Below are 12,839 nucleotides of genomic sequence, written 5' to 3'. Positions count from 1 at the left end.
GAGCGAAGGGGAATTTGTCGGAGCGAGCAGTCTCTCTGTGTGGGCGTGTGCGCGCGCGCGTGTGTGTGCGTGCGTGCGTACGAGCGCGGCCGTGATAAAACCTAGGCAAGATGAATTATTAGACTAGTGGCTACATCAACAGCGATAGAAATGTGCTTCAAATAACAGAGTGCTTAAGCCGCGCCGCTTTTATCTCTTTACTACTCCTGGCTCCTTGGCTGCCTTTTATGTCCTCCACGCTGAACTCGCTATTCTGTGAGAAATGAGATCTGCTAAAGATGTAAATAATCTACACAACTGATGAAAGAAGCTAGCAGCAGAGAGGAAATACAAATCGAGCTGAAGCCTGGGCACTGGAGCCTTTCTCCATCTCTCTTGGCGTGTGTTTTTTTTTTTTTTTTCCTCTCCCTCCCCTGTCACTGTAGGAATAAGAGGGAGCCGTGGGCATCAACACACGACAGCTATATCTCTACAGCCCTCCATTTTTACCCCCACTTTTTATCAATTGCTATTGAGAAACCTACCGCTGCCTTTGCCGCCACCTCGCAGTGGTGGGTTTTTTGCGGTACGGTTTTTTGTGCTCCCTTTTTCCGATTTCCCTCAAGACTCATCAATGTCCTATTACCAAGTCAAAGCAGGTGGTGCTGCAGATATTTGCAGAGAACCAGGGCTGCGAGGAGAGGCACACATACATTAGGGCGATTCATTCAAAGAAGCCCGGGAGTTTTTCCAGCAGCAGCAGCTCCACGGGGCGAGGAGGTGAACGGAGGAGAAATCACTGCCGGCTAAATGGTTGTGAGTGGTTTATGGCTCGGAGGGCGGAGAGGGAAACACTGGGATGCGGTAATGCATCTCTCTGACACTCCTTTAAGCGGACGACCAGATTGTAATCTCCCGGGCCCTCTAGTAGTCACACATTATTGTTTCTCATTTCGCGTGTCGCAAACAATTAAAACGCGCCTGTCGATTCCCGCAGCCCTGTGAGCTCCATTTGCTTAAAAAAAAAAAACAAAAAAAAACACACACCTGACCTCCATCCTTGCTCATATATATATTTTTGTACATGTATATATACACACGAGCACGTACACCCACGCAGTTTCCTGACAATGTCGCACGTATTTCTCGCTTTCATCGTCTTTATCTCTCTGCGACAGCAAATACAAGGTGGACCGGCCCTGTGTAATGTAAGCAGAAGCGAGAGAGAAGAGAAGAGAAGAGAGAAGGGGAGGGGGGGTAAAGACAACGTGTCCTTTTAGTTTCCTCTGTCTGTTGTCATCCTCTTCTTAGAAGAAGCTACACAGGCAAAAATAAATAAATGAATAAAACTCTGGGGAAGAGGCAGAGAAAGGGAGGAAAAGGAAATAAAGCAGCATTTAAGCAGAGATTTTCCCAAGCCTGCTGTTGATTAGAGGAAAAGGCCGGGTGCTAAATACAGAAGGAAGCAGGGAGAAGAAAGAGACGACTGCTGGTTCTCGAAGGGCCTCGGAGGGCTGCCATAGGTGGCGGTGAATCTCCTCCCAGTGACAAAGGCGTCGCACACAGCGGTGCAATTTAAACTCCCGCTGTTGTGAAATTTATTTTATTTATTTATTTATTTATTTTTTTTAGCTTTGAGTGAAAGTGTCTGCGTGACACGAAGCCAGATGCCACCTTCCTTCACCGGGGGTTGTGCAGCGACGAGGGGCTGGCTTTGTGCCGAGCAGATCGTTTGTTTTGTGCATTGAATAAAGGCAGACTCTGAGAACTCTGCCTGGCGCTCAATCGCAATCGCGAAAACGTGCGCTCGAACAAAAAAAACATCCGCACGCCTTGACGATAGAGATTCGCGCCGTGGCGCCAAAAAAAAACTGGAAGTGGTTGCCGTATAAAATTAGCCAGAGCAAACGGAGACGGAGCTCTGCTGACTGGACCCGTCCAGTTGGAATTACCGGAGACGAGACAAGCGGTTAATGAAGTTGTCATCGGCAGCGCCCCGCTGACGTGTAAATGAGGAAGTAAAGAAAGACGGTGGATTAGGTTCTTCTGCGCGGAGACCCAGACCTCAGAAATGCCATGCCACTTTTTTTTTTTTTTTTGTGTGTGTGTGTGTGAGATGAAGGAGGATCAGGCCTCCTGGTGAGCTGCTATGCTCCTTCTCAGATAAGTGACAGTGAATCCTACAGTGAGTATATTTGCTGCTTTTTGAGTGCCGCCTGGAAACTTACTTGTCTGGCAGAGTGCTCGCTGGGGAGACAGATAGATGGGAGAAATGGAGGGACCGAGCCTCACCTGTCGCTCTCTTCTATTTGTCAGTTCATCCCTGGAGGCTTTTGGGCTGCATGGTACAACAAAGGGGTTTGTAAGAAGGGGGGCGGGGGGGTGGGGGGGAGGTTGGGTTGGGAGGGGCGGAGAAAGAGCTCCTCGACCATCCAGAGACAAAGCAGGAGAAGAAAGGACAAGTTTACAGGTAAATAGCGAGGAGCAGCTGGCTCGGAGCAGAGGCTCAGGTTTCAGACAGTCAATGATCACTCACTCCTCCACAGCAACAAAGACGCGGATAACACAGCGGAGAATATCTTATTTTGTTCTATAGCCACTCTGAAGGCCTTTATATTCTGCTCAGGTCAACACCGGTAGCAGCAACACTTATAAACGGTGCTGAATATCAAGTTCAAAAAGCGGCGTTTGGTGCAACAACAAATACGAAGATTTCAACCTGACTTTCAACTCCACAAAGGACGACACAACGCCGCGTGTGAACGTGGGCGGCTGATGACAGGAGCAATTTGCCACACCGCTGATTTGAAAGGGAGCACTTGAAGATGACAGAGAAAGACGACTATATTGTCATCTGAAAGGGGACCTATGAAATCAATGGGACGAGATCAATGGCGCCTCCCCGCTCTCTCCTCGCAGCGCTTTACATAAGCTGCAATAATCATCACAGAGGTCATCGTCTAGCTCGCCGATTTCCTGGGCAGGACTTCCAGACACCTCTAGGCTACGAAGCCTCTCTCACTCCATCAGCGCAATGTTCACATCCACAACACACACGCACACACACACACACACACAAGAGGCAGGAGGGAGGAGGAGGAGGAGGAGGAAATATACCCCAGGCAAGCCAGAGTCAGATAGACAGGGCTGGTAGGTAGGGAGCGAAAGAGAGAGGTTAGGGGGGGGAGACCAGCAGAGCGTCTTCATTAGAGTGCAGCAGCTAGTTGTGGCACAGACGAAGCACTGTAGTAAGAGCTGCTCGTCCTCTCAGTTAATTAGGATTTCTGCCGCTTCATTTTGGGGCGAGGGACAGGATGTTGGAGGCGTGATTGCCTTTTATTTCCCAGCCTAACGGCTTCGGCTGCCTCTGTCGCTTTATTAACAGGAGATCTTGCAGATTTACAGCTCCGCGGCAAACATCAATTTCAATAATTACAAGAAAACTGTTAGAGGAGACACAATGAAACACACACGCCTTTTTTTTTTTTTTTTTTTAGCCCCCCTTCTCCACCCGCTCTCTCTCATTCGCCATCACCACTCCAGAGCCCCCTCCCCTCCTTCGCGAGGATCTAATTTCCATAGATGTGCCCTTTTCATGATTGCATATTATAAACACGTTAAAACACAGGCTGATTTGCCTCAGCCACGTTTAGCACTTCAAATATTTTACAACCAATCCCTGGCCTGAAGGGCAAAGCAAACAGTGTGAATGTCACATTTACATTCAAACCTCGGCGTTCGTGTTGTCACAAAACAAAGCCGGTCCGAGATGACACGGCACCGGTCGGAATCAGAATTAACATCTCCGCGGCGCACGCCGGCATATGTCGGAGCTCGAGGACAAGCCTCCTTTTTAGATATAGCTTTACACACAGAGCTGAATTCATTTCAGCAGTTGACGCGGTGCAAGACTGAACCTGGTGTCAAGTAACTGAGGAGGTGGGGGAAAAAAAAAGAACAAAAAAAAAAAATCACACTTTAAAGGCAGCAGATTCAGAAGAGAGAGAGTGAGAAGCGCAGATTTCATTTGAATAAAATCAATAATTGTGTTGACTTGCAGTGTATTGCCTTCCTGCCTTCTCATCTCACTCGCTAATGTTTCTTTCATGAGCCAGCCCACTGCTGGTGACATTATAGCTACAGCACTTCCACAAGTCCCCGATGGATCGGTGAAAATGGTTGGCGTAAAACACAATTAGTACGGTCCATATGGCTGCTAGCGGAGGAGGAGCAAGGGAGGTCCCATGTGGGTTTTTCCCTTCTTTCTTTTTTTTTTTTTTCCACGCAATCGGGGGCCACTCTTTTGTTACCTTAAAGATCAAACCGTTGTCATAATAATGGGGCCCATTTTAATTCTGCCACTTTTTTGTAAGGCAGCCCCCCGTCGTCTTCTTCTTCTTCAACAAAACCTTGGCAAATAAATTGACCCACCTTGGCTGATAGCCTAATCAATAGCTCCTTCATCATGATTAATGGTTCATATTGGGTACTGGGGAAATTTAATGTGAGGGGAACGTCACTTCCTGATTTCAGCGCTCAGTCGTATCGATTGGTTATAACCCCCCCTTCACACACACACTCATTTTTTTTACCATTGGAATGTGCTGATAACAGAGCCGTGTGTTCGACCTATGTAAACTGAACACAGAGAAATGATTTACTGTGCTTTAGGCGCGCCTCATTCACTGATAGCTCTGTATGCCCAGCCTGACAAGCATTTTCTTGCCCGAGAAACGCAGACACCTTTTACTGAGTAGAAGCTGAACAACAACAGCTTGAGGCAACAGATTTATTACAAATTGATCTATTAGATAGCACTGCTGTGCTTCGCTGTTTTCTCTCTCCCCCTCCCTCTCTCTCTCTCTCCCTGACAACCTTCCCCTGATGGTAGCTAGAGTGTATCAGAGTGGAAGTGCTACAGTGGCAAATCTAAACCCAATCCTCAGAACTCATTTTCTCTGTGCCGGCTCCTGGAACTGGGGGTACAGAGACAAGACGTCCATCCTTAAACCCAGTCGATCCAGCTCAAAGTCCCAGCGTCTAAACTAAAGGCTCAGCAGGTGCCGCGCGACCTGCAAGGGCGAGCAAGGACGAAGTTTACCAGAGGCACGTCGTGGACGTGGAGCCGCAGCGCCAACAGGGTCATTTCCTCCCGGGGCCACATGAAGCTGACTTTGCGTGCCGCCCGCGTTAAAAACATCAGTCGCGGGTCTGGGCTCTGCTGCTCTGCAAACTGCGGCTCGTGCGCACAGTCACAACATCAGCGCAATATCCGCATTAGTCACAGAGGCCGCGGAGCACAACCAGCACATTATAAAAAAAGATCTATGTACGATCTGTCTCATGCGCACTGTTGAAAATCAATGTCCCGCATGCTCGATACCGCGCAGAAAAACACAACATAACGAGCCGTTGTAGCCACTTTAATTGATGACGGGGACACGTGTGTCTGGACAACAGACAGCTGCTATTGACACATCTCTCTATAAAATAATCAATTGAATCAACTGCGTCGTTTAGACTTGCTAATCAAGGTAGCTCTCTGAGAACTATAACAACGGGGCTGTTTACCTTCATCACGATCAATGGATTTTTTTTTTTTTTTTTACACAATCACACGATTTTACCTGCGATACATCACAGCAGAGCTCACCCCGACATGACCAGGACATTTATTATTAATCAAGCTAATTAGTCAAACTAACTTATTATATAACGCCTCTAATGCGTCGATAGAAACACAAAGGAAACGCAAGAACAGCACCAGAACATTGTCGCGTTTAACATTAAACTGACAGGGAGGATGATTTTGACGTTATGCAGCGCCAGGTTTAACTCTTTGTGCTGACAAATTCAGCAGTCAATAGTAACAAAGTGTGCTGACAGAAAGCTGCACAGACTCCATTGTGCTCCTTTCCTTTAATCACCTCCATCTTTCATCTGTGCTACAGAAGAAAAAAAAAAAAAGGGAGCGCTCTGAGAAAAGGGCTATTGGCTTCCGGATGGAACAAATGTGCGTGTCACTGGGAAAAGGGAAAAAAAAAAAGAGGGGGAGCCATTCAAAGATGTTGAAATATTCTGGGGACAGCATATATGTCTATATAAACATCTCCGGGCAGGCAGCTGCAGGGGGTGTGTGCAGTAAAACACTGGTATGCATTGTTTGTGTTTCTGCACCACTAGCGCCATGCCGTGTCATTACATGAGGCAATCTCTTACCTAATCAGCACTGACACACACAGCGGCAGCAAAGCATTCCTCCTCCTCCTCCTCCTCCTCCTCATCTCCCACTACCCCCTTTCTCTCCTTCTCCTCGGGGGCCAGCCAGCTGATCCTACACCATTTCATTTTCCTCTTTTACTGAGATGGCAAATGGCTGACTGTTATATTTTCGCTTGCAAATCATGCGTTTTGGCACCGTGACTGACTTAAGTGCAATTAATAACCTAACAAGCACGCATCATACGTTGTGTTTTTAAAGATAATTAGTCTCCGATCAAAGAATTTTTTTAAATGATTGAATTCGAGCAAGTAGGGATGTCGTTTTAAAAAATAACAAAAAAAAAAGAAGATCAAGCTGTATACCTCTATGGTATTGGTTATTTACTTTCATTAAAATCATCCAGTGTTTTTATTTATTTATTTCTTGTGATAAGATCCAAAATCCCTGCCGTTTTTCTTTGCCGTTATTTATTCCGCACATTGAAGAAGGCTCTGCAGTTGTAAAATAAAATGCTAATCTTTGTAGAAGAATAGCTTGGGGGCAGATTTTTTTCTCATTAATGCACTGCAGAGCCATTCAGCTGTCAAGCATATAGGTCTACACGGTTGCACGGCTCACACATGATCTGGGCGAATATAAGATAAGCAAATCCTTTATGAATCACTGAGAGGGGGTAGGTGGGGGGGGGGGGGGGGGGGGGGGCTCTCAGATATAACACAATAAAATTACTTCATACACTCATTAGCTGTTGCTTCACAACTCCTGCCTGCGAATGTTAGCCAAGTCTCCGTTTACAGTTTCCACACACTCCATTGTACAATCGCTTGTACATAAAGCACAGAGGGCGCACTAAAATGCAGTGAGCTGAAACGCAGAAGGAAAATGTGCAGACCTCAGACCTGCTGAGAGACTGGCAACACCGCCAAACACGATGTGTCTGTCTTATTAGTTGAGATGTGAGTCCGTGCCAAGCCAGCCCAATAAGACACAGGCGGCATTTGGGGAGATGAAGTGAGACCGACTTCACCGTGGCAGGGCTCACACAGCAAGCAGATTTGATCACATCTAGTACATCAAATACCACCAGCAGTATGTAGCAAGACAGCTCACATTGTTAACACGAGCAGCGTTTGCCGATACTATCTCCTTGGCACAATTGCGGAGCGGCAGAGCTAGGCCCGAATCAAACAAAGATGAGATATGATGCAGCGGGCTTGGATCTCCTCTTATGAGAGGTGAAGGGAAGCTGTCAGAGAACACAAAACACATCCAGCATCTTTCCTCCTCTGACTCGCAGGCAGGAGCCAGGAGGAGGACGAGGATGAGGAAGGAGGGGAGCGAGCGTGGCTCATTTCTGCCAGTGTGCCCTGTGCGTGTCAGTCCAATATCTTAAAACAACACATGCAAGGCTTTGCTACAGCCAATTACCCAGCTCTTGGCACGGGAACTGAAAAACATCTTTGGAGAACAATAAAGAGAGCTTGGCTTGTTGTGCGTGCTGTCAGTAAGTGCTGACAGATTGTTATTTTTAATGAATATACAGCACTTGAATGGCCCATCAAGAGGTCTTTGAGCGAACATTGCTCCTTTGTTCAGAGCATTAATTTTCTATGTAACAGCCAGATATCTTGCAATAAAACTGATATCAAGGACAGTGAACGGAGGAAAAAAAAAAAAAAAAAAAAGCTAAATCACTTTATCCACTCGCCTGCTTATTGTCCGCTGCATCCTCTTTGCTGCAAGTGTGCACAGTCATTAGAATATAAATACAAGGCAACACTCTTTCTTGATTACAAATGTGATGTCTGGATGCTTGATTACACACCATTTCCTGTGCTGGCTCTGGAAACGTTTCGCTGCTTGCCGACCTCTCCTGCCAACCTAATTTCATACTGTACATGAAATCCCTGAGCAAAACAATAAATCAGCCGAACCGCCCTTCTCCGAAACACAATAGTCTCACTGGAAGTAAAAATGCCTCTTTTTAAAAACACAGGCTGGCCACACCGATGACAGCTTGTAAGCCCCATCCTGTGCGATAACACAATGCTTCAGTGTACAGAATGAAGTAGCTCTGAGATCAGGCACTTATAACAGGATGGATCATCTTTCATGACAATTCAGGGTGAAGCAGAGATGGAGCGACGGCATCTAGGTGAAAAAACAGCGAGATGCCATTTGAGCGCGGCATGTAAACACTGAATTGCAGAGCATGAGTATTGACAAATCATCCAACAAAAAGACGTGAGAGCAGTGAAAAGGGATTTTCCCCAACCTTGTCTGGCCTTTGGCACACATTACTCACAGGGAGCAGCCATTACTCAAACATATATTTGTCATTAAAAGAAAATAGCAAGGTTAATACACTTCTTTTGTCATTACTCTGCCGGTACCGACTTAAAATTCGATAGACAGGGTGTGTCAATGGATATGTGACTCAAAAGTAATTTTACCCACTGCTGCTCTCGAGATCCCATTCGCATTGAAACACTATAAAACACGCTGACCACATAACAGCTCTGTGAATAACATGAAAGGAAGAAACTCCACAAACATTCTGTTTTGAGCGATTCTAAATTATCCTCGAGCCAAACCTAAAGAATTCTACTTCTGCAAAAACAAAAAAAAAAAAAACATGAACCAAACATTAAGGTGCTTTTCAAGTGCGCTAAAGTAGTAATCAACGTATGGCCTCTAATGGCAGACCTCTGTACCCCAACCTGGCAAGTTTACAGTCTAAGTGGTGGTTCAAGAAAAATCTAAATCACAACCACCGAGCTGCAGGCAGCAGGAAACGACACCAAAACATCACAAGTTTTACACCAGTTGTGTGGAAGTGAGGGTTTATAGAGAATGTTAAGGAGACGAAAAGACATTTCATTAAGTCAACTTCTTAAAATAATGCTGCGGCATTAAACTACTTTCTTACCACACCCTCTGTTATTACACACACAATTGTGCACCAGACGTGCAAACATCATGTGTATGTTAAAGTTTGTGTGTCAGTTCAGTGACCTCTCCCTGCAGTGTCATGTCATTGTAAGGCAGTTTGAGCAGCTGGTAATGTCTTGCTAGATGGCGCAAGCTGCAAAGTACTAAAAACCTGTCCACGTTTAGCCACTTAGTCATTAAACATAATGGTGTTGAGCGTGTTTTACAATCCAACTCCGTTGGGATATCAGATAATTTATTAAAGACTCCTGTACCTCACAGAGTGGCGCTTTGACAAGCAAAGAAATGCAGGCTTTGTTGTTGAATTAAATTCTTTCGGTGGAGTGAAAATAGCTTTACAGAGGTAGAATAAACCTTTCTGCCTCCTCCGATCATCCAGCATAGTGGATTTTGTGTTGAGGACGACAGCATAAGGTTCAGGAAAGTGGATAAGTCAGGAGTGAGTCATAAGCACTCAATAAAAATAAATCACTGCCTTTTCGTGGCTCTGGCCTTTTTAAGTTACAGATGTCTTTCTTATTTTTATGGACAGAGTGTGTGTAACAACCCCGCTGACAGATACTGTCACTGAATAATCTTTTGTTTACTATTTCCAAACTCACCATTCATGACAAGTTGGACAAACCTTATGCACACAAAAAAAAACACACTAACAAAAGTATATCTAAAATATGTATATCCTCCTAGCTCATGTAGTAACTTCTGCTCCAGTGTTTTGAACTCCTCAGCCTGCCAGACATGAGAAGCTTCAACACCAATTCCACTGGTTGTATTTGCAGACAAATTTTGATTAACGCGAATTGCATTTTTTGTTTCCTCGAGTCACCACGAGTGAGCCGTCACCCAGCGTTTACATATTTGCTCGAAACCAGCCCCAAGCCTCCCTCACAAATAACCCACAGATCGTGAGCTACACAACAATAATTGAACAGAAGTCAAACACACACAAAGACAACAGCAAGTTAGCTCCGCTAGCTAACGTCTCCTGGAGCTAATGACAATAGCAGCGTGGGCTCAGACTACTCCCTGGAAGAGAGACACTGCACAAGGTATTCAAATTAGAAAAAAATAAAACGCTTGCTTGGAGACGTTACAGTGTTGTGTGCACAAAGCGTTTGGCGAAACAAAGACGTGCTGTGTGTTTTGTTGCATGTCTCGTGTGCTAAACTGGTGTCAAAGAGCTGTTTGTATCCAGGCATTACACGGATCCCAGCTGGTCATTTCCCAATCAGTGCTAGTCTCTGGCGTTAGCCGCTAACGTTAGTTCATGGCAACCAGCAACAGTACCGGGGCAAATAGCTGGTGATAATGGGCAAATTAGCCAAACAGCTAGCGAGCAATGATGTGCGTTAACAGCCTTTACAAACTATCCCTTCACATCTGTCACATTCTTCCTCGTTTGCTGGTCAAGAGCAAAGAAGACGGCTGATTGCAGCTCACGGCACTTACCTTAAAGAGCTTGATCTACAACATCTGTGATTTGTTTGATGAGAGACTGCAACAACAAACAATAGCAGCAGCAGCAGCACAGCAGCAGCAGCAGGGGCAATTAGCCAAGGTTAGTGTCGCCACTACGGGGGTAGTACAGCGGCTGCAGTGGTGCCACCTGTATATCTGCTCTTATGTAGCTATAACGGAGCGGTTTGATGTAACGCTGTCATAAATGATGGACTTGAGAGTAAAGAGGGAGTAATCGTTGCCGGGATGCTCAGACTAGTGTGTGTGAGAGGCACTCAGCATGACAGCATCCTTCTTCATCTTGGGGTGAGAACAGTTGGGGGGGTTCTCAAAAGTTCAACCGGTAAAATATCGTCACCCACTGGCCAAAGCTGGGAACATCCAGAGACACTGGGAGTCCTCAGGGTGTCTGCTCCGAGGAGGCAACACCGGCTCTGTCTTCATCATTCATTATAAACCCTCCCGACTCCGCTTCTCTGCGCCACCCAACACGGAAACATGCGATATAGCGAAACTACTCCCAGAGTAAACATATTTTTTATTTTACAGCATACCTTACAAAAGAACACGCACACGCACAAATACACACAATTGCAAACCAACAAATGTGGTAAACTCTGCCACAATGGAGATGAATAAGAATAAGAGTAATCGCATTTAATTTGATGCCTTTTGCTACGCGCATGCGCACTGTGTATTTAAAGTATCAAAGGTCAGCGAATGCGGGTTATACATTTTATTTTATTTATTTATTTATTTATTTATTTATTTATTTATTTTGCGAGATGCAAATTAGTTTTTTTGGTCGAAAAATGCTGCGTTACTTAAATGGTTTATTCACTTATTGTTTTGTTTGTTTATTTATCAGCGTCAGGCTGCGGTAAATTTGTTCCTTTGTTCCTGCAACATCTTTTTGTTTTTCTACCAGCAAATTACACTTTCCTCCAAATTAGTCTGGCGCAAATCTATAACTGTATAAATGTTTTTCTTATTTTTACTTTTTATTGTAACATAATTTATTTATATTGTTTTGATTAGAGATGTTCCTTTGTCTTTTTCGTTCTTTTTTGTTTTTTTGTTTGTTTTTTGTTTGTTTTTTTAAAAGCGGGAGGGACTTCATTTTGATTGTTCTAATTTTAATATTTTTATTTACATTTTTTGTATTTCTTGTGGATAATCAAAGACAAACAGTTTTGTTCAAAAGCTTTAGATGGTTAAATTTTACATCTGTTATTGAGTAGTTGTGTTTGGACCCCATTCAACACCAGAAAGTAGTCACACAGACATAGACACATATACATATATGTATATACAAAAAAGTTTAATACCATAAAGTAAACTTTCGTCGTGGATGTGGAAAATACTTTGCCAGGCCACCCAGAGGCTTTTAGGATGTCAGAAGAGTGCACTGCATGACTGTGATCGCTAGATGGCGCAGGCCTCAAAGAAAAGATATTGAGCATTGCAGTCTCACTCAAGTATATATGCATTGTGTTATCCACACTGTAATATTAATTTACAAGTCACAAGGATTCACATTCCTAGATGGTTAACTTAGTTTGAAACCATTCATTTTTTAAATTACTCAAGTCTGAAAAAAACTTCCAAGTCACTTATCTGCTGCTAAATGAAATCTGCAGCATCTGATACTGTTGGCATTTACAGGATGTGGGGTCTTTGTAGCAGCGATTTGTAATACATCTCCTCGGTGATGGCAAAACAATGAAGGCAAGTTGAGACAGGGCTCACACAAAGTAAATTGGTGTGGCATGAACCCAGCTGGCAATCCTAGCTCGCACCATACCACTAGTGAATAGACCCTCATTTATCTTGGCAAGGCTGAGTACAAAAAGAGCTCGCATGGAGGGTCTGGATTCTTTTACCCAGGGGGACAGAAATGGCGTCCCACGGCACAGAGCTCATGTTTCTGCCTCTTGGTGGTTCTCAGATTACATCACACACTTCACACAGTTACAGAGGAGTTTTTTTTGTTTTGTTTTGTTTTTTTAACTGCACGTACGCTCATATTATCTGGAAGAAATCCAAAAATCTTTATTGGATTGTGATAATACCCTTGTTAAACTTGATGGCGATTGTTCTGAGCTGAAGTAAGACTTCGGTGTATTTAAAAAAATATATCTTTCGTAGGGGTTTTATCGTCTTTAACCCTTGAGTGTCTGGCAATGGATTTATTATAAGCATGGGGATAAAACACATCACAAAACAG

At 44.5% G+C, this 12,839-nt stretch overlaps 1 protein-coding gene across 2 annotated transcripts in view; it reads right to left on the bottom strand.

The window, feature by feature from the left end:
• The window catches only part of rerea (arginine-glutamic acid dipeptide (RE) repeats a), a 122,114-nt gene extending 111,115 nt beyond the window's left edge, over positions 1-10,999 (bottom strand). For both annotated transcript variants that reach the window (XM_047605890.1, XM_047605899.1), the window contains exon 1: positions 10,604-10,999. The gene's annotated coding sequence lies outside the window, so the exon portion shown is untranslated. The remainder of the gene's footprint in view (positions 1-10,603) is intronic.
• Between the last annotated feature and the right edge of the window lie 1,840 nt (positions 11,000-12,839).

This window comes from Mugil cephalus, chromosome 1 (assembly GCF_022458985.1).
Source record: "Mugil cephalus isolate CIBA_MC_2020 chromosome 1, CIBA_Mcephalus_1.1, whole genome shotgun sequence".
In the NCBI taxonomy this organism is placed as follows: Eukaryota; Metazoa; Chordata; class Actinopteri; order Mugiliformes; family Mugilidae; genus Mugil; species Mugil cephalus.
The sequence above is the reverse complement of the archived record's forward strand: the minus strand, read 5'-3'. Positions and strand labels throughout refer to the sequence as shown.